Consider the following 21,785-nt stretch of genomic DNA (forward strand, 5'->3'; position numbering starts at 1 on the left):
ATAAAAATCCTAGAAAAATCTCACGCTCTCGGACAAAACCAGCCCCCTTCCTGAAAGGTCCGATTCTCTCCTTGATGTGCAAAAAAGGAGAAACTGGACCTCCAGACCCCTACCTCCTAACGTCTTCTATGCAGCCAAAATCTCTGCAGCCAAGCCTCAGCCCAGCTACAGGGAACCTGGGCTCTATTGAGCTGCAGGGGAGCTATTCGGATTGAATCACCCTCCAGACTAAAAGATGCTCTAATGGAAGTGATGGGGTCCGTCTCCAATTTGGAGACCGCGCAGGCCTATCCTTCGAAAAAGGTTAGAGGGTTTTTGTTTTCTGTTTTAATCTTGAGGGACGCTTGCTCCCCAGGCAGCTAGGAGGCCAGATGCTGGAGTCTGAGAGAAAATGGCTGAACTGTAAGGCAGGGGAGAAGGGAGGGGAGGGTGTTCTCTTCTTTCAGAAAACTTACTAGGGTTGGGTAGACAGAGATAGCTGTCACTCATCCCTGGGTCTTCTCAAAGCTGCCCTTGCTGTGCATGCGTGTGTGTACGTGTGTGTGCATGCGTGTGTGCATACATGTCTGTGTGCATGCGTATGTACATGTGTGTGCATGTGTGTGAATGTGTGTGCGCATGCATGTCTGTGCACGTGCGTGTGTGTGCATGTGTGAGTGTGTGTGTGCACAAGTGCCTAAACACATGGGCATACTTGGGTGGGCCTTAGTGAGCCCAGCGGGAAGCAGGCAATGTTTACTGGGGAGCCACCACAAGCAACACCCTGTTTCTCTTCCACTCCTCTTTCCTCCACCTTTACTTCCGCCCCAAGCAACTGAGTAATGGCTTGCTCTTTTCCACGACCACCTCCACCAGACTCTGCCCGTCTCACCCCAAAAAACTCAGCCCAACACCCCACACTCCTGGTCCTGTAGACCTCAGTCTTCAAGGCCGGCGACACATCACCAGGCATCACCGGTCACTATTTATACTGCGTTTTTCGCCATGTGTTTGTGCAGCGTTAAACCTTCTTTCATATGCCATTTGAATGATGTAAAGTGCCCTGCCTTGGCCCTGAGTTTCAGGCCTGCACTTTTATCTTCCTTTGTGCCTTTCAACCTGGACGTCCCAGTGAGTCCATCAAACTCAATCAATTCAGAACAGAACTCATTGCCTTCTCCCCAAATTGGCTCCTTCACCCAGAGTTCCTGAGTCAAAGCTGCAGTGCAGTCCATCCCCCACTCCCCTGCCACCGCCACCCACACACACACACCGGGTCTGTCTATACGTCGTCGAACTTCAGATCCTACTTCTTGAGTATTTCCACTCTTTCCATCTGCTCCCATCTTGAGCAGCCCAGGCTCCCACAGTTTTCCCTGAGCTGTTGCAATTGCCTCCTGATCTGCCACCACCCCCCAACCACCCCTCCATGCCTTCTCCTCCCCTAAGCTGCTGCCAGCAGTCATCTTTCCTTACAGGGACCTGCCCTGCTGTGGAGCCCGCAGTGATTCTGCTTAAGAGCAGATGCAAAACCCTGAGCCTGGCACCCAATGCCCTTCGCCACCTGACCTTGACTGAGCTTCCCAGCTCCTTCCCTCTACACCCGGCCCTCTGACCAGGCCTGCCACGCGGAGACTGGAAGCCCTTTCACACCTCCGTGTCCTCAACCTGGAAGTTTCTGCCTTATCCCTGCTCAGCCCAGCAAATGCTGACCCACGTCCCAGTCGAAGCCTCACCTGGCTGAACTGGGGTCCCCTCCATTCGACACTCACCTCTTCTGTCGAGCACCACACCTTGGGTTTGGTTACAGGCTTGTTGCCCCACAGGTCTGAGCACTCTTCGGGGGTTGACACCTTGCCCTGCACCCCCAGCACGAGGTGCAGTGCATTGCATGTCACAGGTACTCATAAATGTTCTCTTTTTGTCTTCGCCGTGGGCCCCGGAAGGGGGAAAGACAGATCTCCTGTAGTAAAAAGGAGGACATGACTGTCGTCATCCTGAACACTTGTCCACGTGCATGACAACATCCCTGCATGAAGGAGCAAAGCTGCTGGCTGACAGGAAGGACCGATTTTCAATGTATTCGTTTCATAATCTTTACAGTGATATATTAGAAACATTTTAAAGGATTAAAATGGGGTCGGGCACGGTGCCTCACGCCTGTAATCCCAGCTACTCAGGAGGCTGAGACAGGACAATCACTGGAACCCAGGAGGCAGAGCTTGCAGTGAGCTGAGATCGTGTCACTGTACTCCTGGGCAACAGAGCAAGACTCTGCCTCAAAAAAAAAAAAAAAAAAAAGAGAGAGAGAGACGGTCAGGCTCCAAATTGGAGGAAATGAACTGGGACTGTTTGGGAGGTGCCACAGAGGACGTGGCAAGGGGTCAGGACAGTGCAGCCTGGATTATGGCACAGAGGGGATGCCAGATGGGGGAGGGGATGCCGGAGAGGGGAGGGGACGCCAGACAGGGGAGGGGATGTCAGATGAGGGGTAGCTGCCGTACTGGCCAGGGGAGGCCAGTGGCTCACACCCCGAACATGCATGGGGAAGAAAAGAGAATGACCCCAAGGAGGTGATACTCAAGAACACCTAATTTCACATCAGAAGAGACTGAAACAGGCAGCAAAGAGACCATGAGAGCCAGGTGTGGTGGCTCACACCTGTAATCGTAGCACTTTGGGAGGCTGAGGCAGGTGGATCACTTGAGGTCAGGAGTTTGAGACCAGCCTGGCCAACATGGCAAATCCCCATCTCTACTAAAAATGCAAAAATCAGCTGGGCGTGGTGGCAGGTGCCTGTAATCCCAGCTACTCAGGAGGCTGAGGCCCGAAAATCACTTGAACCCAGGAGGTGGAGGTTGCAGTGAGTCAATATTGCACCACTACACTCTACCCTAGTGAGACTCCTTCTCAAAAAAAAAAAAAAAAAAAAAAAGACAGAGACCATGAGAATATGTGTGTGATACAGCTGAGAACACGAAGAGCAGAGGCTGAGATGGACAGTCAGGCAGAGGGGCTCACGGGTGATCTATTTTTTCAAACATATATTTACAGTTGACTCTTGAATAACATGGGTTTGAACCCCATGGGTTCACTTATTCACAGATTTTTTTTCTGCCTCTGCCACCCCTGAGATAGCAAGACCAGCCTCCCCCCAACACACACACCTTCCTCTTCTTCCCCAGCCTACTCAATGTGCAGACCTTTAGGATGATCCAATTCTGCTTAATGATTAGTAAATACGTTTCCTGTTTCTTACAATTTTCTTTTCTTTGCTTTTTTGAGACGGAGTCTCACTCCATCACCCAGGCTGGAGTGAATTGACACGATCTTGGCTCACTGCAACCTCCACCTCCCAGGTTCAAGCAATTCTCCTGCCTCGGCCTCCCGAGTAGCTGGGACTACAGGCACCGACCACCACACCCAGCTAATTTTAGTATTTTTAGTAGAGACGGGGTTTCACCACTTTGACCAGATTGGTCTCAAACTCCTGACCTCAAGTGATCCACCCACCTCGGCCTCCCAAACTGCTGGGATTACAGGCATGAACCACCACTCCCAGCCTGCTATTTACAATTTTCTTAATACTGTTTTCTTTTCTGTAGCTTACTTTATTGTAAGAATAGAGCATATAACACATAAGACATACAAAGTAGGTGTTCGTTGACTGCTTGTGACATTGGTAAGGCTTCTGATCAAGTAACTAAGTGTTGAGAAATTGAAATTTATACTCAAATTCTCCACTGCATCGGGGTCTCTAAGGGCCAGCGCCCCTCACCCCCACATTATTCAAGGGTCACCCGCAAGGCCGTTATGCTATTTTCACACTTACAAAAAAAAAAAAGAAAACCCAGGGCAATTCCAATGAACCGTTTTGAGATGCTGTGGGGCCTGAGAGGTTGGGGTACTCAGGGGTGCCGACGTGGGTGTGCAGGCTGGACAGAGGCAAGGGGCTTTGCAAAGGACAGACCACCAAGATGATGAAACTGGGCAGATGCCAGGGCAGGTGGAGCTGGAACAGCCCAGGTCGCCATGCCTCCCAACCTGTCTCCCCAGTTCCCTCCCCATCTTTCCACTTGGCTGTGATATGCACTGGGCTGGATATGGGCTTCAGTGACCAGCCATCAGCTCCTGCCTCACCTCCTCTAGGGATTCAGGTCATGTGTGGCCAAGTGATGGAGACTGGCAACGGCTCCTGCAATGCCCAATACTGTTAATAACAGTAGGAATAAATTTTGCATTGCTGGTTTGGGGGTGACCGGGAGGGTCTCTAGGGCCACAGCCATCTTCTCCAGGTAGGCTGGAGCAAAGGCTTGGCTCTGAGGGTCTGGCTTGGATCTCCAGTGCCACCCTAGTGCAGACACCACTGATGTCTGTGTGGGGGCCCTCAACACAACGATGCCAAGCGGCCAGAGACAGTGAAACAGCCCTGAGCTCACAGAAGCAGACAATTTAGGAGCTACCTCTCTGCATTATTCCAACCCTCAGAAACCTCGTGCTTTTCTTCCCAGAAGCAAAGGGCGCTGACTTGTTATAAATGCCAAGGTTGCCTCAGGAAGCTCAGGATCACTCCAGCATCCAGGTGGCCAAATCCCAGGAGACGAGAATGATCGTGCATGCACCTCATTCGCGTCACACTTTAATTCACAGAGTGCTTTCCATCTTTCATGTATTTTGTCCTCTCCATTACCCTGTCAGATAAGCAGGGAAGACATACGTTTACCCTTCCTGTATGTGCGTCACACTTGGACAGCTCACTAAATGGGTTGTCAAGTGATTACAGAGGGAAACTGAGGCCCTAATACCTTAGGTTAGCTGTCCAAGAGGCCAGAGTCAGAGCAGGCTCAAAAGGAGTTAGAAGACTAACTTCTAAGTCAGGACTCTACTTGGACACTATTACCTTCTAGAAGACATCCCTGATGATGATGATGATGATGATGATGATGATGATGGGGGCTTGTATAAGCTTCATGTTGTGCAGGTTCGTAATAGATAATAAAGTTGGAGAGGGGATGAAGAACCAGACTAAAGAGGATCTTGGGTGTCAAGGTCAGAAGTTTCCACTTTTCTCAGGAGCAGTGGGACCCCACATGTCTTCAGCAGGAAGTATGTAGTGGATTGAATAATGGTCCCCAAAAAGGTGTGTTCATGTCCTAATCCCCAGAACCTGTGACTGCGCTCTTATTTGGAAAAAGGGTCTTTGCAGATGTAATTAAGTGGAAGATCTTAAGATGAGGAGACCACCCTTCTGAGTCTGCTCAAACTCTGGCCCCTTAGACAGTTGGTATAAGGTTTCTGGGCCTCAGTATCCCTCTATAGTCATTTGACAACCCACTAGTGAATTGTCCAAGCGTGATGCACATACAAGAAGGGTAAACATATGTCTTCCCTGCTTATCTGACGGGCTTGTGGAGGGGACAAAATAAATGCAAGATGGGAAAGTGCTCTGTGAATTAAAGTGTGATGCAAATGAGATAATTATCCTGGAATTTGTGGGTGGGCCCTACGTCCAATCATAGGTATCCTTATAAAAGACAGGCAGAGGGAGATTATGCAGACAGCAGAGGTGGAGGTCATGTGACCACGGAGGCAGAGATTGGAGTGATATGGCCACAAACCAAGGAACATAGCAGCCGGCAAAAACTGGAAGAAGCAAGGAAGGGTTCTCCCCTAGAGCCTCCAAGAGGGAGCGTGGCCCTACCAGATTTCAGACTTGAGGCCTCCAGAGCTGTGAGAGAATAAACTTCCATTGTTTGAAGCCACCAAGCCTGCACTAATTTGTTACAGCGGCCACAGGACACTCATACAGGGTGAAATGTGCAATGCTGGGGGTATGGGCTTGGTTTCATTTGCTGCTCCCTCCACACTCAGGGCAGGCCCTGCTCACCTCTTTGGACTGATAGAGAGCCAGCCTCTGGGCCTGACCCAAGGTCACAAGGTGGGTGAGTGCCAAGGTGGGACCAGGGCTTGAGTGTCATCACCGCATCCCAGGTTCTCCCTCGCCAAACTCCAGAAGGCCAGGTGGGCCGCAGCCACTAAGAACTTTGTCCCTTCACACCCTACTCTGTTTATTTGCTACCTAGACCCTGCTCAGGATCTACAGATATTTCCATATGATTTTCACCAATGTAGTAAAGATTCAAAAGAAAAAATAGGGGGGTGGTTGGGAGGCAGGCCCCAAGTTCTAGGAATATTCATTCCCCTTTTCTCTGCCCACGCTATTGTGGTCATGCATAACTCAGTATAACTCTGAGGAGGCCATGATTGAGACTGGGGCATCCAGAGAGCCCTTGGAAATTCCTCCCATTCTCGGGATTATCCATCTTTGAGGTCAGACCCAAATCTCTCTGGTCCTCAGTTTTTGCCTCTGCAAAATGGGATCATTTTCATGTACTCCCCACAGCTGTTATGAAGGATAAATTCAATCAGATAATGTGTGCAACATGTTCAGGAAGATGGACATGTCAAACTCTCCATGGATGATAGTGATGATGATGATGATGATGGTAAAGATGATGGTGATGGTGGTGATGATGGTAATGGTGATGATGGTAGTGGTGATGGTGATGGTAGTTAGTGATGATGGTGATGGTGATGATAGTGATGATGATGGTGACGGTGGTAATAATGGTGATGGTGACGGTGGTGATGAAGTGATGGTGATGGTGATAGTGGTGATGATGGTGATGGTGATAGTGGTGATGGTGATGATGGTGATGGTGGTGATGATGGTGATGGTGATAGTGGTGATGGTGATGATGGTGATGGTGATGGTGGTGATGATGGTGATGGTGATGGTGATAGTGGTGATGGTGATGATGGTGATGGTGATGGTGGTGATGATGGTGATGGTGATAGTGGTGATGGTGATGACAGTGATGGTGATGGTGGTGATGATGGTGATGTTGATGGTGATAGTGGTGATGGTGATGATGGTGATGGTGATGGTGGTGATGATGGTGATGGTGATGGTGGATGATGGTGATGATCGTGATGATGGTGCTGATGATAATGGTGATGATAATGGTGGTGATGGTGATGGAGGTGATGCTGGTGATGGTGATGGTAGTGGTGATGGTGATAGTGGTGATTATGGTGATGGTGATGATGGTGATGGTGATGATGATGGTGATAGTGATGGTGGTGGTGATCATGGTGATGGTGATGGTGATGGTGGTGATGATGGTGATGGTGGCGATGATGGTGGTGGTAACGGGGTGATGGTGAAGATAACAAGTGATTGAAATGGGCAAGACTCCCAGGAGGCTGTGGGGCTCATTTAGGGGCCTAGGGAGTCCACAGGAAGAAATCCACATTCTCTAGCCTTTCTAAGTGAAGCAAACTGGCTGTGATCATACTAGAACAGCACATACAATGCCCAGGTCTCCAGGACCATGCCAGCTGCCCACCCGGAAAAGCTATTTTCCTTTGCTACCCATAGAAAACCTTTGGGTGCCTCCACTCCTGGGGCACTGGCAACCCCACCGTCAGCCCTTCATTTCTCTTGCCTTTCCTGGATCAAGGAGCACTGCCAGGCTGCCTCTATCCCTGAGAGTTAGATCCAAATAATTGCCTTTGTTATGTTAATTTTGCAAGTGTCTCCACCACCACCCCCCCTCCCCCAATTATTTGTCATGCAGCAATTCCTATGTGTTGCTAAAAATACAAACACATGACTCACACAGCTTCTGGCATGGGTAAAGGAAAGAGAACATGCATGGCCTTTCTGCTCTTCCGAGCCCAGCCAGGACACCAATCCAGGCTGAGGGGCTGAGAATAAGCTTGTCTCCAGTTGCAGAAGGACAGAAAACAAAAGGCCCAGATGAGACAGAGGGCTCCAGGCTGGTCAGCTGCATCTCTGGGGCATGACACCACAGTTATGAAATCCTTTGCATCACTTGCTCTGCTACTTGGGGCATTACCTTGTGAAAGGTTCAGATCTCAGTTCTTGTTTAGGGTCTTCTGTATTCCACATCCACATGCTCATACCAGCCTCCATGTGCCCAGATGTGCCTGCTACTCTTGGGCCCTCCACAACCTTGCACCAGCAAGGGGCGGGATAAATCTTCAGGGCACCAGCCTCATTCAGAAAAGGAAGACGGCTCCATTCTCACCCCTTCCCTGTGATTTCCCCCAGCAGTCCACATGTCCCTACCCTGGGGATGCTTGTGCAGGTTGGACTTAATTTGCTTCAAGGACAGACCCTGGGGCCAAGAAGCAGCATCTCATGCCAGTGAAGAGATCAAACTCTAGAACTGGCAAATCCGGCTCAGGCAACCTCTGCTTTTTTATCATCCAAATGGGAGCATTAACAGACACCCTTTGAGGGTGATGTGAGGATTAAGGAAGAGAGAACCTGGAAAAGCCATCAGCCCAATGCCTGATCCAGGGAAAGGTTCAATCAGTGTCATCACTGAGGAGTACATATTGTTTTTATTATCATATTCATGTTCCCAAATCCAGAGGTCGTCTGGCTAGGCAGAGCCATACTTTGCTCTCCCAAATTCTGGGCTCGCTTCACCCCATGCTCACCTTACATTGGGGCCTTCTGCCCCTGCTTCCTGGGCACTTCAGCCTCTGAGTCAAGAGGGTGGTTGGCTGAAAAGCAAACACTGTAAGTCCCTGCCCCTGAGACGCAGCAGCTGAAGAAAGCAAGCTTTCAAGAGCACTTGCTTGGCAGCCAAAGCCCTCTGATGAATCAGGGACCTTTTCTGATGACTTACTTTATTCTAGGTGACCTGCTGGGCCATATCCCACTTCCCTCCAGGGTGCTGAGCCAGCAGGAACGAGCATGCGGAGGAGGCAAAAGGGGATGGAGATGGATTTGTGCTTAGAAATAAGATGTGGAGGAGTCCGCCTCAGGTCCCCAGGAAAATCTGTATTGCCTTGGCTGGAGCTGAGGGACTGGACATCCGGTCCCATGCACGAAGACCATCTGCCAGGGCCACCACCTCCTTCCTCCTGAGATGTCCCCCTCCCCAAATGCTCAGCCTCCCTGCAAATCATTCTACCTCTCTGTGGCCAGTGTGCAGAGAGGGATTTGGAAATGGGTTGGGGCTGGGGTAGAGCCAGATAGAATACAGTGAGAATGATGCCCCAGGGCACTGCGGGGTCTCTGGGGTGCTTTTCATCCATTCGGCAAAATACCTCAAGCAACAACTGTCTAAGGTGTGGCATTCAGTGTCACAGTGAATAAGGAAAGGTTGTCCTGGGGGTCAGGAAGGGAAATGAGACCACACACAAGCAATCCCATGTCTAACCTGAGCACTGGCAGAAAGTAGCAGGGACTTCCTTCTAGGAAGGAAGTCACCATGTCCCAAGAAAGCTCAGCGGACAAGCTTGCTGGGCCCTCTGTGGGAAGATGGCAAAAGCAGAAATTGACCTCGTCATCAATGAGTATGGCCCAGGGAGACAGATGGCAAGCTGAGCTCCTCACCTGGCTGATGTCTATTTCACTGAAGTCTGAGCTAGTCCAGCCGTTGGAGTCTGTGTGTCACTAGCATATTTGTAGGTCATAGAGTACTTGTTGGCTGATCAGGGCCCAGAGAGCAGCCACTGGGATATCAGCCAGAATGTGGAGGTTGGGTTCAGGGCCAACACCAATGAGGCTGGGCTCTGGGGTGGGAGGTGCCTATGGACTGTACCCTGGAGAACCCAAAGACCATAGCCACCTTCCAGGCCTTCTTTACCCCAAAGGCCTGTGATTTCCAAAGCTAGGTCATAAGCACATTGCAGCCTTCACTTGCTCTCTCTTGCATCCCTTCCTCTAGGGAAAGAGCCACCATATTGTGACAATACTCAAGAGCCCCATGGAAAATTCCACATGAAGAGGAACTGAGGCCTCCAGCCAACAGCCAGCAACTACTTGCTCACCACATGAATGAGCCATCTTGGAAGCAGACTCTCCCACCCCAGTTAAGCCTTCAAATGACTCTAGCCCTGCCAACATCTTGACAAAAGGCTCAGGAGAGACGCCAACCTAGAACCACCCAGCTAAGCTGCTCCTGAATTTCCTGAATCACAGAAACTCTGGGCAATAACAAATAGTTATTATTATTTGAATCCCTTAAGTTTTGAGGAAATTTGTGATGCAGCCATAGATAATGAATAAAAGGAGGTTCCGTTCAGGTAGGCATTCCTTGAGCTTTGATCTTTACTTGACCCTAGGAAGCAGGTGTTTCACTGAGCCTCCCACCTTATAGTCCTTTTCCCTGTACCTGCCTTGTCTTTTCCATCTAGTTCTTCTTGTCTATGCCACTTTACTTGTGATTTTCTCTATTTGGGGCCATCTAGGGATGTTTTTTAGAGAAAGATGGTCATGTTTAATTTTTTAAGCCAAAAACAGCTGTAATCACCTTTTAATTATACATACAAGATAGAGACTGTGATACGGTTAGGCTGTGTCCCCACCCAAATCTCATCTTGAATTGTAATAATCCCCATGTGTCAAGGCAGGGCCAGGAGAAGATAATTGAATCATGGGGGCAGTTTCCCCCATACTGTTCTCGTGATAGTGAACGCATCTCATGAGATCTGAGTATTTTATAAAGGGTAGTTCCCCTGCACATGCTCTCTTGCCTGCCGCCATGTAAGATGTGACTTTGCTCCACATTCACCTTCTGCCATGATTGTGAGGCCTCCCCAACCATGTGAAACTGTGAGTTAATTAAATCTCTTTCCTTTATAAATTAGTCTTGGGTATGTCTTTATTAGCAGTGTGAGAACAGACTAATAATACAGGCTGGAAGGGGCAAGGACAGAGAAAATCTCATAATTAAACCTCTGAGTCAGAGAGGGGTACATCCTGGCAGAAAGCCAATTCCTAAACTGGCCACTCCTTGTCTAACTTGGGCGTTAAGTAGGACTTTTTGTTATTAAGATGGTGAACTTTTAGAATGTTATTTTTATCATTTGCCTGCCAAAATAGATTCTATCTTCTTGCCCCTTTGGGATACATCATTGGAATAATGGCCTCCAATTAATTCATGCCTGCCTGTACCCGTGCCCTGAGTAGCCCCCTCCTTGACTGATTCTGGGCTTGGCCATGTGCTTGACTTTGGCCAATGAAAGAATGGCAAGTGTGGCACCATCAGAGGCTTCGAAAGTGCTTGTGTACTAGGAGCCCTGAAACTACCTTGAGAAGAAGCCCAGGTCACCTCCTGGAGGGTGAGAGGCAACATGGAGCAGAGATGGGCCATCTCAGCTGCAATTCTAGACCAACAAGCCTGCCACCTGCCAGAAGGCAAGCGAAGCCACCCCAGACCCCCAGTGCCAGCCGAGCCAACAGCTTGCCATACGAATCAGCCAAACAGCCTAGAAAAGAACTGCCCAGCCAATCCACAGAAAACAGAAATAATCAATGTTATTTTAAGCCATTAAATGTTGAGGTGGTTTGTTACGGATACACTTTCCAACCTCTATCCCACCATGTGTTGCTGGAGGACAAAGGCTCTATTTTATTTACATTTGCATTTCCATTCCATGTCTTTCCATGTGTATTTCCATTGCATGCCCTGTACACATGTATGGGTGTCCACATGCACATGTGTGGCACATGACACACACACATAGAAACATGCACACATGTACATGCAACATGTATGCACACACACTTCTCTCACATGCTTAACTCCTAAATTAATTGTAGACACGAATTTCTTTCTTTTTAGTTTTTTTTTTTTTTTTGAGATGGAGTTTTGCTATTGTTGCCCAGGCAAAGCACAAAGGCACGATCTCTGCTCACAGGCACCCGCCACCACGCCCAGCTGATTTTTGCATTTTTAGTAGAGACAGGGTTTCACCATGTTGGCCAGGCTGGTCTCGAACTCCTGACCACAGGTGATACACCCACCTCGGCCTCCCAAAGCGCTAGGATTACAGGAGTGAGCCACCACACCCGGCCTCTTTTTAATTTTTGTTTTAGATTCAGCGAGTACATGTGCAGGTTTGTTATGTGGATATATTTCATGATGCTGGAGTTTGAGCTTCTACTGAGTCCGTCACCCAAATAGTGAATATAGCACCCAATAGGTAGTTTTTCAAGCCCCGGCCCCCTCCCTCCCTCCCCACTTCTGGAGTCCCCCGTGTCTATTGTTCCATCTTTATAACCATGTGAATCCAGTGTTCAGCTCTCACTTATAAGTAAGAACATAGCTGCATGAATCTCAAGCATCCCTTCTGCAACTTCCTGTTGGGATTTTTCACTGCACCATCAGTGCCTGGCAGCCCCAGACAGCAGGTGTAGACGCCCTGCATTCTCAGGCTTTAGAGAAGGTCACTCTAAATCCTGACCGGGACACAGTCCTTCCCCTTCCGGTGCTTCAACACCATAGACAGGTGGCGGAGGGGAAGAGCTGTCAGCGTGTTCTCGGCTAGCTGGGCGATGAGACCTGCAAGAGGTGGTGATGGAGGCCTCACAGGGCAACAGAGACCACCCCTTTAATTCCTTTTCCAGGGGTAGAACTTATGGGGTCCCAGGCCAGCTGCTGGAACTACCTCTGTCTACACAGTTGAGACTTTCCCCTGGCTGGGGCCTGAGTGAACTTAGCTATGACCAAAGTTTCTCGTGGCAGCCTGAGGGACTTTTTATAATCTGTGCTGTGATCTGAGCCTGAGAAATACCAGCCGGCCTCCCACTGGCCCCATAACAACAGGGCGCTTAACTCACCATCCTCTACATTCACCACTTGGGAGAGCTTCTCAGAGATTACGGGGTCCAAGGTCAGGCTTTCATTCTGAAGCAGCCCAACATTCAGAGCTACTTGCCAGAGACGGGCAGGTTAGACATAGGCCATGCCTGGGATCTGGGTCTGCACCAGGCTTGGTGCACCAGGCCTTACCTCTGGCCCTGCAGTCTCCAGCCTGGTGGCTGGTCCCAGGGAAGCCTTCCTCCTGCCCCTATGAATGCCTGGGACCTGGAATTATTCCCCTGCTCTCAGTCCCAAAGGCCCAAGCCAATTCTATGAGAAATGCTCAGAAACTACTACTTTTAACAAAATGTCGCCCCTAGATACAGTCAAACACTGTTTCGGGAGTGTAAGTTGCTGTAAGCTTTATGAGGATAATTTGACAATATATATAACATTTTAAAGTGGTCATTCCATTGACATAGCACTTTTACAAATTTACCTTCAAGTATACAAAGTTTAAGAATATTTAATTGAGCCGGGCGCGGTGGCTCACGCCTGTAATCCCAGCACTTTGGGAGGCTGAGGCGGGCAGATCACGAGGTCAGGAGATCGAGACCATCCTGGCTAACACGGTGAAACCCCGTGTCTACTAAAAATACAAAAAATTAGCCGGGCATGGTGGCGGGCGCCTGTAGTCCCAGCTACTCGGGAGGCTGAGGCAGGAGAATGGAGTGAACCCGGGAGGCGGAGCTTGCAGTGAGCCGAGATCGCGCCACTGCACTCCAGCCTGGGCGACAGAGCGAGACTCCGTCTCAAAAAAAAAAAGAATATTTAATTCAGTGTTGCTCATAATAACAAAAGAAACTGGGAGCAAGGGATGGATCATCTGTGCCCCCAGGACAAGGCAGACCCAAAGAGCAAGTGAACAAAATGAAAAGGCACCAAAGAAAGGCAGTTTGTTTGTTTGGGGATTTTTTTGGCCAATTAGAATTCACACTTTTTAGGGTGAGAATAGAATACTCAAATATTACCTAATAATACTTATTTTTTATTTAGTTACATATTTTAAAGCATGTTATATAAAATAATAATTCAGAAATATTGCTTTTTTTCAACCCCTATATTTTGTGAAATAACCTCTTTCTGTTCATTTTTAACTGAGCGTCCTGGGCACCACAAATCCCCTTTTGGGTCATTGAGTAATTTTCAGAATGTGCCGTCTCAGTGGAGATTTTATTCTGGGCCATGGGGGAACATTTACTTCATATGAGGACAGGCTTTAATTTGGTTTTGTTTCATCCATTCATCTTGGAAGGGAATATTCATGCTTTCCACAAGAGAGGTAGCTACTTACTTACCATATTGCTTTTTTTTTTTTGGCAAGGTCTCACTCTGTCACCCGGGCTGGAGTGCAGTGGCACGATCACAGCTCACTGCAGCCTCAACCCCCCAGGTCTAAGTGATCCTCCCACCCCAGCCTCCCAAAGTAGCTGGAATTATAGGCACGAACCACCAGGCCAGCTAATTTTTAGTATGTTTTTTGGTAGAGACCAGGTTTCTCCATGTTGCGTAGGCTGGTCTTGAACTCCTGGGCTCAAGAGGCCTCCCAAAGTGCTGGGATTATGTATTGCACTTTAAAATACTATTTAAAGTTCTATTTACAATACCATTGAGTAAAGTCTAATAGAGGAAATGTAAGATAATCTTTATTTTCGAGGGAATTATTTTTAAATCTTGCCTTATATTAACTTATGCACAATAAATGTCTATCAATAAGGGTTTCCCTTAATCAGTTATGGCACAGCCATGCAGTGGAATACTATATAACCTTTAAACAGATCAAGAGATCTTGAGCACAGAAAGATGTCTGCAGTGTATTTCTGAATGAAAAGAGCAAACTTCAGAAGAATATGTACAGTCTAATTCTATTTTTCAATACATATATGTGTTACTATCCACAGAAAATGATATAGATTAAAATGTCATATTACTAATAGTTACTGAAACTGATAGGATTGTGAAAGCTTTCACTTTTTCTTCCTATATATCTGTTGTCCTAAAATTTTCTTATAAATGAGTATAGCTTCCTTTTATAATTATAAAAAAGGTTAAAATTAAAAATAAATGTATTGTGCCAATCTTAAAATTACCAACCATAAGTTGCTCATCAGATTTATATGATAGACTTCATGATGCTTAATATTTGTGGATAAATTATCATTTCTGCTGTATAGATAATGCCACTTCATAAATATACAGAAAATCAAGTGGATTTCCAAAATCCGAAATAGACTCTCCTATAAATTACAGGAGACTGAAGACCCTGGCATGATTCTCAGGGAACAAATGTTTCCATTGTCACCCCCTGAACTAATCCATGAGGACATACCAACCTCAGGGCTTAGAAGCTCTTGCAGGGGCCTCCTGGGATTGTGACTAAAACCACAGTTACATTCTCTTTTAATGAGCCCACAGGCACACCAGAGATCCCTGCTGCATTCGTCAGGATGTGCTAGGGGACAGGTTCACCATGGACAACCAGTCCCCCACTGAGAGCTAGAAAGCTGGGTAATGTGAGACACCCAGGAGCTCTCAAGGCAGGAGGACTTGAACAGGCAGGCCAGGACCCCAGAGTGAAGGGAGACCCCATGGGCTAATCATGACATTCTACACTTCTTTCCTTCCTGGGGTGTCTGTTGATCCATAAATGGCTTGGACAGAGGGCCAAGAAGCTCACCAGACAACAGCCCCTAAGAGACGGAGAAACTGAGCCGTTTCAGCCATCCCATGGGGCTGGATGCCAAGCATTGGAATTCAGATCTATTTAGGAAGCCAGGATTTATAGGGATCAGAAGACAACAGGATCCCAGAGAGAAAAGAAGATGCCCAGAGAAGTCAGTTCGACACACTGGGCCACTGTTGTTTGCAAGGCACTCAGCGGTTTCGAAGTGGCACAGGCCACGAGGAGGTAGGTGGAGAGGCAGAGGCAATATCTGAAGAGATACCGGCTGGGAATTTTCAAACCTGACAAAAGACATCAAGACACATATTCAAGAAGCACTTAGAACCCCAAGCAGAAGCATTATAAACACACACACACACACACACACACACACACACACACACACACACACATATTCACAGTCTCCCTGGTACATCATCATAAACTTGCTGAAAGGCAAAGACAAAAAGAATATATCAAAAGCAACAACAACAACAAAAACATATTAGCTTCACGGGATCAAGAATTCAAATGATAGCTGATTCTCAACACAAACGTGGAATGGAATGACATCTTTAAAATTCCAAAAGAAACCAAAAATTGACTAGAAAACTAAAATATCCTTCAAAAGCAAGGTGAATAGACCCAATAGAAATGCAAACATTTGTTCACCAAGAGATATGCACAAGAGCGTTCACGGCAATGTTAAATACTATTATACTAATGTCAGACACCGGAAACAGACCAGGCGCTGTGGCTCACGCCTGGAATCCCAGCACTTTGGGAGGCAAAGGCGGGTGGATCACTTGAGGCCAGGAGTTCGAGACCAGCCTGGCCAACATGGTGAAACCCTGTCTCTACAAAAAATACAAAAATTAGCAGGGCATGGTGGCACGTACCTGTAGTCCCTGCTACTTGGGAGGCTGGGGCAGGAGAATTGCTTGAACCCGGGAGGCAGAGGTTGCAATGAGCTGAGATCACACCACTGCACTCCAGCAGCCTGGGCAACAGAGCGAGACTCCGTCAAAAAATAAAAATGAATAAATAAATAAAAACAACAACAAAACAAACAAAAAAACCTGGAAACATCTCAACACCCATCAGCATTAGAAGAGATAAACTGTGGTAAGATTTATAACATTGAATGCTACATGGCAATGAGAATGAATGAACTAGGACTATACCTAACAGCCTGGAAGAATCTCTCAGACACTGAATGAAGACGGCAGAGACAAAAACAACAACAAGCTAACCTTTGGTGTCAGAAACCAGGGCAGTGTTTACCTTAGGAGCAATAGTGATGAGAAGAGGCTTGGGAGGCAGCAGGCGGGCGGGGGAAGGGGGAGGTTCTGGGGAACTGGTAACGTTCTGTTTCTTGATCTGGGATCTGGTTTCATAGCTATATTCACTTAGTGAAAATGTATCAAGCTGTGCATTTATAATGTATGTGACTTTCTGTATGTATGCTAGACTTTAATAAATAATTTACATATAACATGGAAGCTAAACTATAATTTCTACAAGACAAATTCGAGAGAAAGAGCTAATATTTAGTGCCAAATGCACGGTAGGTGGTGAATAATTTTTTTAAAGCACAGAGAACCCTCAGATGTAAGATTCCAGATCCCCGGCTTTCCCGGTGTTCCTGGCTTTTCTCTAAGCAATGACTCACACCTTTATTTAGTATACCTAAAGTTTTTTCTAATTACAAGAGGGAATATATAATTATTATAAGAAATTTAGAAAAATATAGAAAAAAGTAAGGAAGAAAAATGTAAAATACCCACAACCCCACAACTCCAAGTTTATGTAAAGTGTTTTTATTTCTGATCATCTTTTTGCACACTTTTACACTAATGTTGTGTAAGTGTGTGTTTTTACCTTATTCATTTAGCAGCATGCAATAAACACTTTTCTTTGTTATAATGAAGTAAAGAAATAAAAGTGAGGGTAAGATAAAGACATTTCCAGACTTCCCCTCAAAAAAAAAAAAAAGGAAAGAATTTATTGCCAACAACTCACACTAAAAGATAGGTAAAGAGGAGATTTTTAAGCAAAGGAGTGTAATCCCAGACGGAAACTAAAAAAATAAGGCAATAAAGAAAATCCCTGGAAAAGGTAAACATTTGGGCAAATATAAATGAATTTTGACTACATGAAACAAAATGAATAGACAATAAAAATTCAGGTTAAAACATATAAAGGATTAAATGACAAGGAAACAATAGCATAAAAAGGCAGGAGGGGTAAATAGTGTAAAAGCTTTCCAAAGTTCTGGCCTTGTCTGGGAAGTGGTAAAAGTTTTGCTCTATATTAGTCTTCAGTAAATCAAAGATGCATGCTATAACCTCCAGTAGAATCACCACTGCAAGAATAGTAAAAGACAGTCTCACTAACAAGCTAATGACGGAGGAAATGAAATAATAGGATTTACTCATTTCATCCAAAAAAAAAGGCAAGGAAGGAAAGAAAAAAATGAACATAGAACAGATGGGATAAATATAAAACCCACAGTAAGATGGTATGTTTAAACCCAAACAAATCAGTTATTGGATTAAATGTTCAACCAACATGCCAACATTTATTAAACAATATAGAACAAGTGTTAAAGGTTGGACTAATATGGCGAAAATTGGACTGAATACTCCAATTCAAAGATGAAGATTTTCAGACTCAATTTTTTTTAATCAAACTATATGCTCCTCATGATATCACAGAAATGCTGAAAGTCAAAGGGTGGAAAACAGCACAGGTTTATTTCTGGCTCCTGTAAGGGGCACCAAGCTCTGGGTGACCTCTGGGGCATGACTGGGCCTCCACCACCTTGGTGAGTGTCACGCAAGCATTCAATGCTCCCTAGAGGATGTGGTCAGCATTGCTGTATTCACATTTCATCGCCAAGGCACACCACACGGCCGCCACTCCCTCCAGGGACCGAGGAGCACAGCCCTTCATGCACAGAGGGAGCCCAGTGCCACACGGTCCCTGCAGGTGGCCAGCCCAGGGGGAGAGACAAAGTGTGGGCTGTGGCTTTCACTTTTGGCCATGGTCAAAGACTTCGCCTCGGCCGGTCTCCAGCAGATGTCCTCTCCTGGTCGTAACAGTCAGGGCAGCTGGGCATGGTGGCTCATGCCTGTAATCCCAGCACTTTGGGAGGCCGAGGCAGGAGGATCACTTGAGATCGGTAGTTTGAGACAAGCCTGGGCAACATAGCAAAGCCCCGTCTATACAAAAATTAGCCAGACATGGTGGCATACGCCTGTAGTCCCAGCTACTTGGGAGGCTGAGGTGGGAGGATCATTTCAGCCCAGGAGGTGGAGGTTGAAGTGAGCCAAGATTGCTCCACTGCATTCCAGCCTAGCCTATAGATCCAGACCGTGTCTCAAAAAACAAAAACAAAAACAAAAACAAAAAACAAAAAACAGGGCAAGCACATACATGGACAGCTGGAAACCCATCTCTCCTGCACCTGCCCTCCTGCCAGGTGGTCATGGGCCTCACTTGGTCCAATTTTGTCCAGGTCACCAGTGGTTTCAGATTTGGATGAGAAGATAATGGCTTCACCTTGGATGCTCTGGGCTGATGCACTTGGGGAAGATTCTGTGAGCTTTTGGATTCTGGGAAGAGTCGGCACCCAGTAGGCAGTAAGGTGCACATGCCAGGGGCTCAGGGGAAGCCTTGCCCTAGAGACACAGGTGCAGACGTGTCCCAGTTATCTTTTGCTGCACAAATAACAGCCCCCAACTTGGTGGTGTCAAATGGTCATTTTATGATGCTCATCTGTGGGCCGTGAATTTGGATGAAACCATCCACAGCATGGACGGTTTGTGTCTGTGCTCGGGAATCTAGGACCTCAGGTGGGAAGAGATCTTGGGCTGGGAGTGTGTGGCTGTGAGACCCAATCCCCATCCTGACCTGAGAAACGGTGTGACCTCAATACCGATGAGCTGTCAGAGGGAAATGAAGTGCCCGGCCACTTCCCCGGAGGCGCACGCCTCCCCTCATCTCCTCTCTCCACACCAAATGCAGGCCTCGAGAGGGGGTTCCCAGAGACCCCAAGGCCCATGCGCTGCTGCCCTCTGGAGACACCCCAGCCCCCCCGCTCCTCCACTCACACTCACACACACACACCCTCACACATGTATTCACACATCCTTGCACACATACACTCAGACCCTTCCGAACAGGCAAGACGGTGCCTCTTGCTCGGACACGAGACCCCTTCCCGGACTAAAGGACAAACAGTGAAGCAAGGGCTAGAGCCCTCCTCATCCAATTGTCATTTTTATGGGTAGCCCTGGATTCTTCAGGCAGTGGAGAGGGAGGAGGCGCTGATGAAATCTCACAGGGAAGCTGATGAGAAGCAACAGCCAAGAACTGCCCACTCGTGGGAGCAGCCTGTCTCTTCCCACCTCTGCCAGGAGGGTGCGGTCACCGGAATTCCCCAGCTGGAGAAAGGAGGTCAAGGGAAGGTCACCCCTCCCAGCAAACTAAGGAGAGTGCCCTGTGCCCTGTGCTCAGGAGAGGTTGGGGCTGCACCCACCTGGCATTGCCACACCTCTGGCCTCTGCGCTCCCAGTCCCTTCATCACTGCAAGCCTCGGTTCCCGCCTCTGTCAAATGGGCATTTTCATGTCATAAAGCTTCCCAGGTCGTTTTCGGAGAATTCCATGGCGGCCCTTATGAAAGCACCCTGTACACTGTTAATGCAGGCACTGTAAAATACTATGATTAAAAATCATATTTTCTGGCCAGGTGCGGTGGCTCAAACCTGTAATCCCAGCACTTTGGGAGGCCGAGGTGGGTGGATCACCGGAGGTCAGGAGTTCAAGACCAGCCTGGACAACACGGTGAAACCCTGTTTCTACTAAAAATACAAAAATTAGCCGGGCATGGTGGCAGGCACCTGTAATCTCAGCTACTCCAGAGGCTGAGGCGTAAGAATTGCTTGAACTCGGGAGGCTGAGGTCGCAGTGAGCCGAGATGACGCCACTGCACTCCAGACTGTGCAACAGAGGGAGACTCTGTCTCAAAAAAAAATCCTATTTTCTGTTAGTGGAGGGGGCAGAGGGCAGATTCTGGGAACTGTATGTGCACTCAGGACCTCTTCCAGCATTGCATGGAAATGATCTCTGGGGCCTAAGGAAGCAAGGGGAGGGCCGTAAAGGGTGCCCCGGAGCCAGGAAAGGGCATGGAGGCAGTGTGGCCTGTTAGGCAGGTGGCATCACAATTTCTGCCAGGCCCTGCCCCACAGCCCTGCCTCACCCCAAACGGTTTCCAGAAAAGGCACTGTTGCCGTGGGAACACTCATCCAATTATTCTACTTTGCAGAAAATCACTTTTCAGCCAACTTGGTTAGAACACGTCCCTTCTACAGAGCAAAAATTGCATCTTGGTTTTTGACCTCACCCATGACCAAATATTTGAGTGGAGAAGTGGCCAGGGGACTCAGGCCACAAGAGAGATGGTCATCTAGCTGGAGATGGCAGGAGAGACCCAAGCCCTGTAATAAACCGCAGGTGGACTCCAGATGTCTGCAAATTGACAGACGAGTAGGAGCCTCCTTGAGGGACGAAGGGACAGCAGGAGTGGGGAAGGATTGAGGTTGCTCGATTCCACTCAACCAGTAGCCCTGAGGGCCAGGCCCTGCTAGACACTAGGAAAGCAGAGATGCTTCCAACACCACTTTCTGCCTCTGTGGGGGGCTCAGAGTCCAAAGGGGAGTGGACACTGGTGAGCAGATTAACAATAAGTGACAAGGACAAAGATAGAATATGTTCTAGGTAGTAAGAAGTAGCTCAAGGGAGGAGAGAGAATGGAGGAGGGTAACTTGGAGGCTGGGTTTTGACGTATGAATGGGAGTTTGCCAAGCAGACAAAGGGTAAGGGAGGGTGCTCTGGGCAGAGGAAGCACGAGTAAGGAATGGAGTCATGCGACAACAAAGTACATTATGAGAACAACAGGTTGTTGAGCAGCGTCCTGGTGGAAAACACCAAGGGGGAGAGACAGAATCGTCAGGTTGGAAGCTGAGTGCGCCCTGCAGAGTCCGGTGTTTGGCCTTTGTGCAGTGGGAAGAATCCCCATCGGACTGGCATTTGACAAAGGCAGGCAGGACAGAGGGCAGGAAGGAAGGGCAGAAGACCAGCCAGGAGGCAAGAGGCAAAGAAGCCTGAACCGGCGCCAGTGTCAGGCAAAAGAAGCAGGAAGAGAGGATCAGCAGGCCTGGGTCTTGGGGGATGGAGGGCCAGGGCCAGGAATGAGGAGAAGGCCCTGCCAGTTCTCAGCCTCTGGAGACAAAGTTTAGAGATGGCTTGAACCAAATGGGGGACAGAGGAAGGCTTGGTCTGGAGGGTGGAAATGGGGCAGATTGAGCCACATTGAGGAGGAGGGGCCCAGGGAGCATTGAGGAGGTTGGCAGGTGTCAAGTGCTATTGAGCCAAACTGCCTGAGTTCCAA

At 48.0% G+C, this 21,785-nt stretch overlaps 1 long non-coding RNA gene across 1 annotated transcript in view; it reads right to left on the reverse strand.

Moving 5' to 3' along the window:
• Nucleotides 1-21,785, reverse strand: part of LOC117976626 (uncharacterized) — an 85,295-nt gene that overhangs the window by 32,497 nt on the left and 31,013 nt on the right. Inside the window, exon 2 of the long non-coding RNA XR_008621597.2 lies at nucleotides 1,752-1,942. This is a non-coding gene — a long non-coding RNA (uncharacterized LOC117976626). The remainder of the gene's footprint in view (nucleotides 1-1,751; nucleotides 1,943-21,785) is intronic.

The sequence above is a fragment of the Pan paniscus genome, chromosome 19 (genome assembly GCF_029289425.2).
Source record: "Pan paniscus chromosome 19, NHGRI_mPanPan1-v2.0_pri, whole genome shotgun sequence".
NCBI classification, from domain to species: Eukaryota; Metazoa; Chordata; class Mammalia; order Primates; family Hominidae; genus Pan; species Pan paniscus.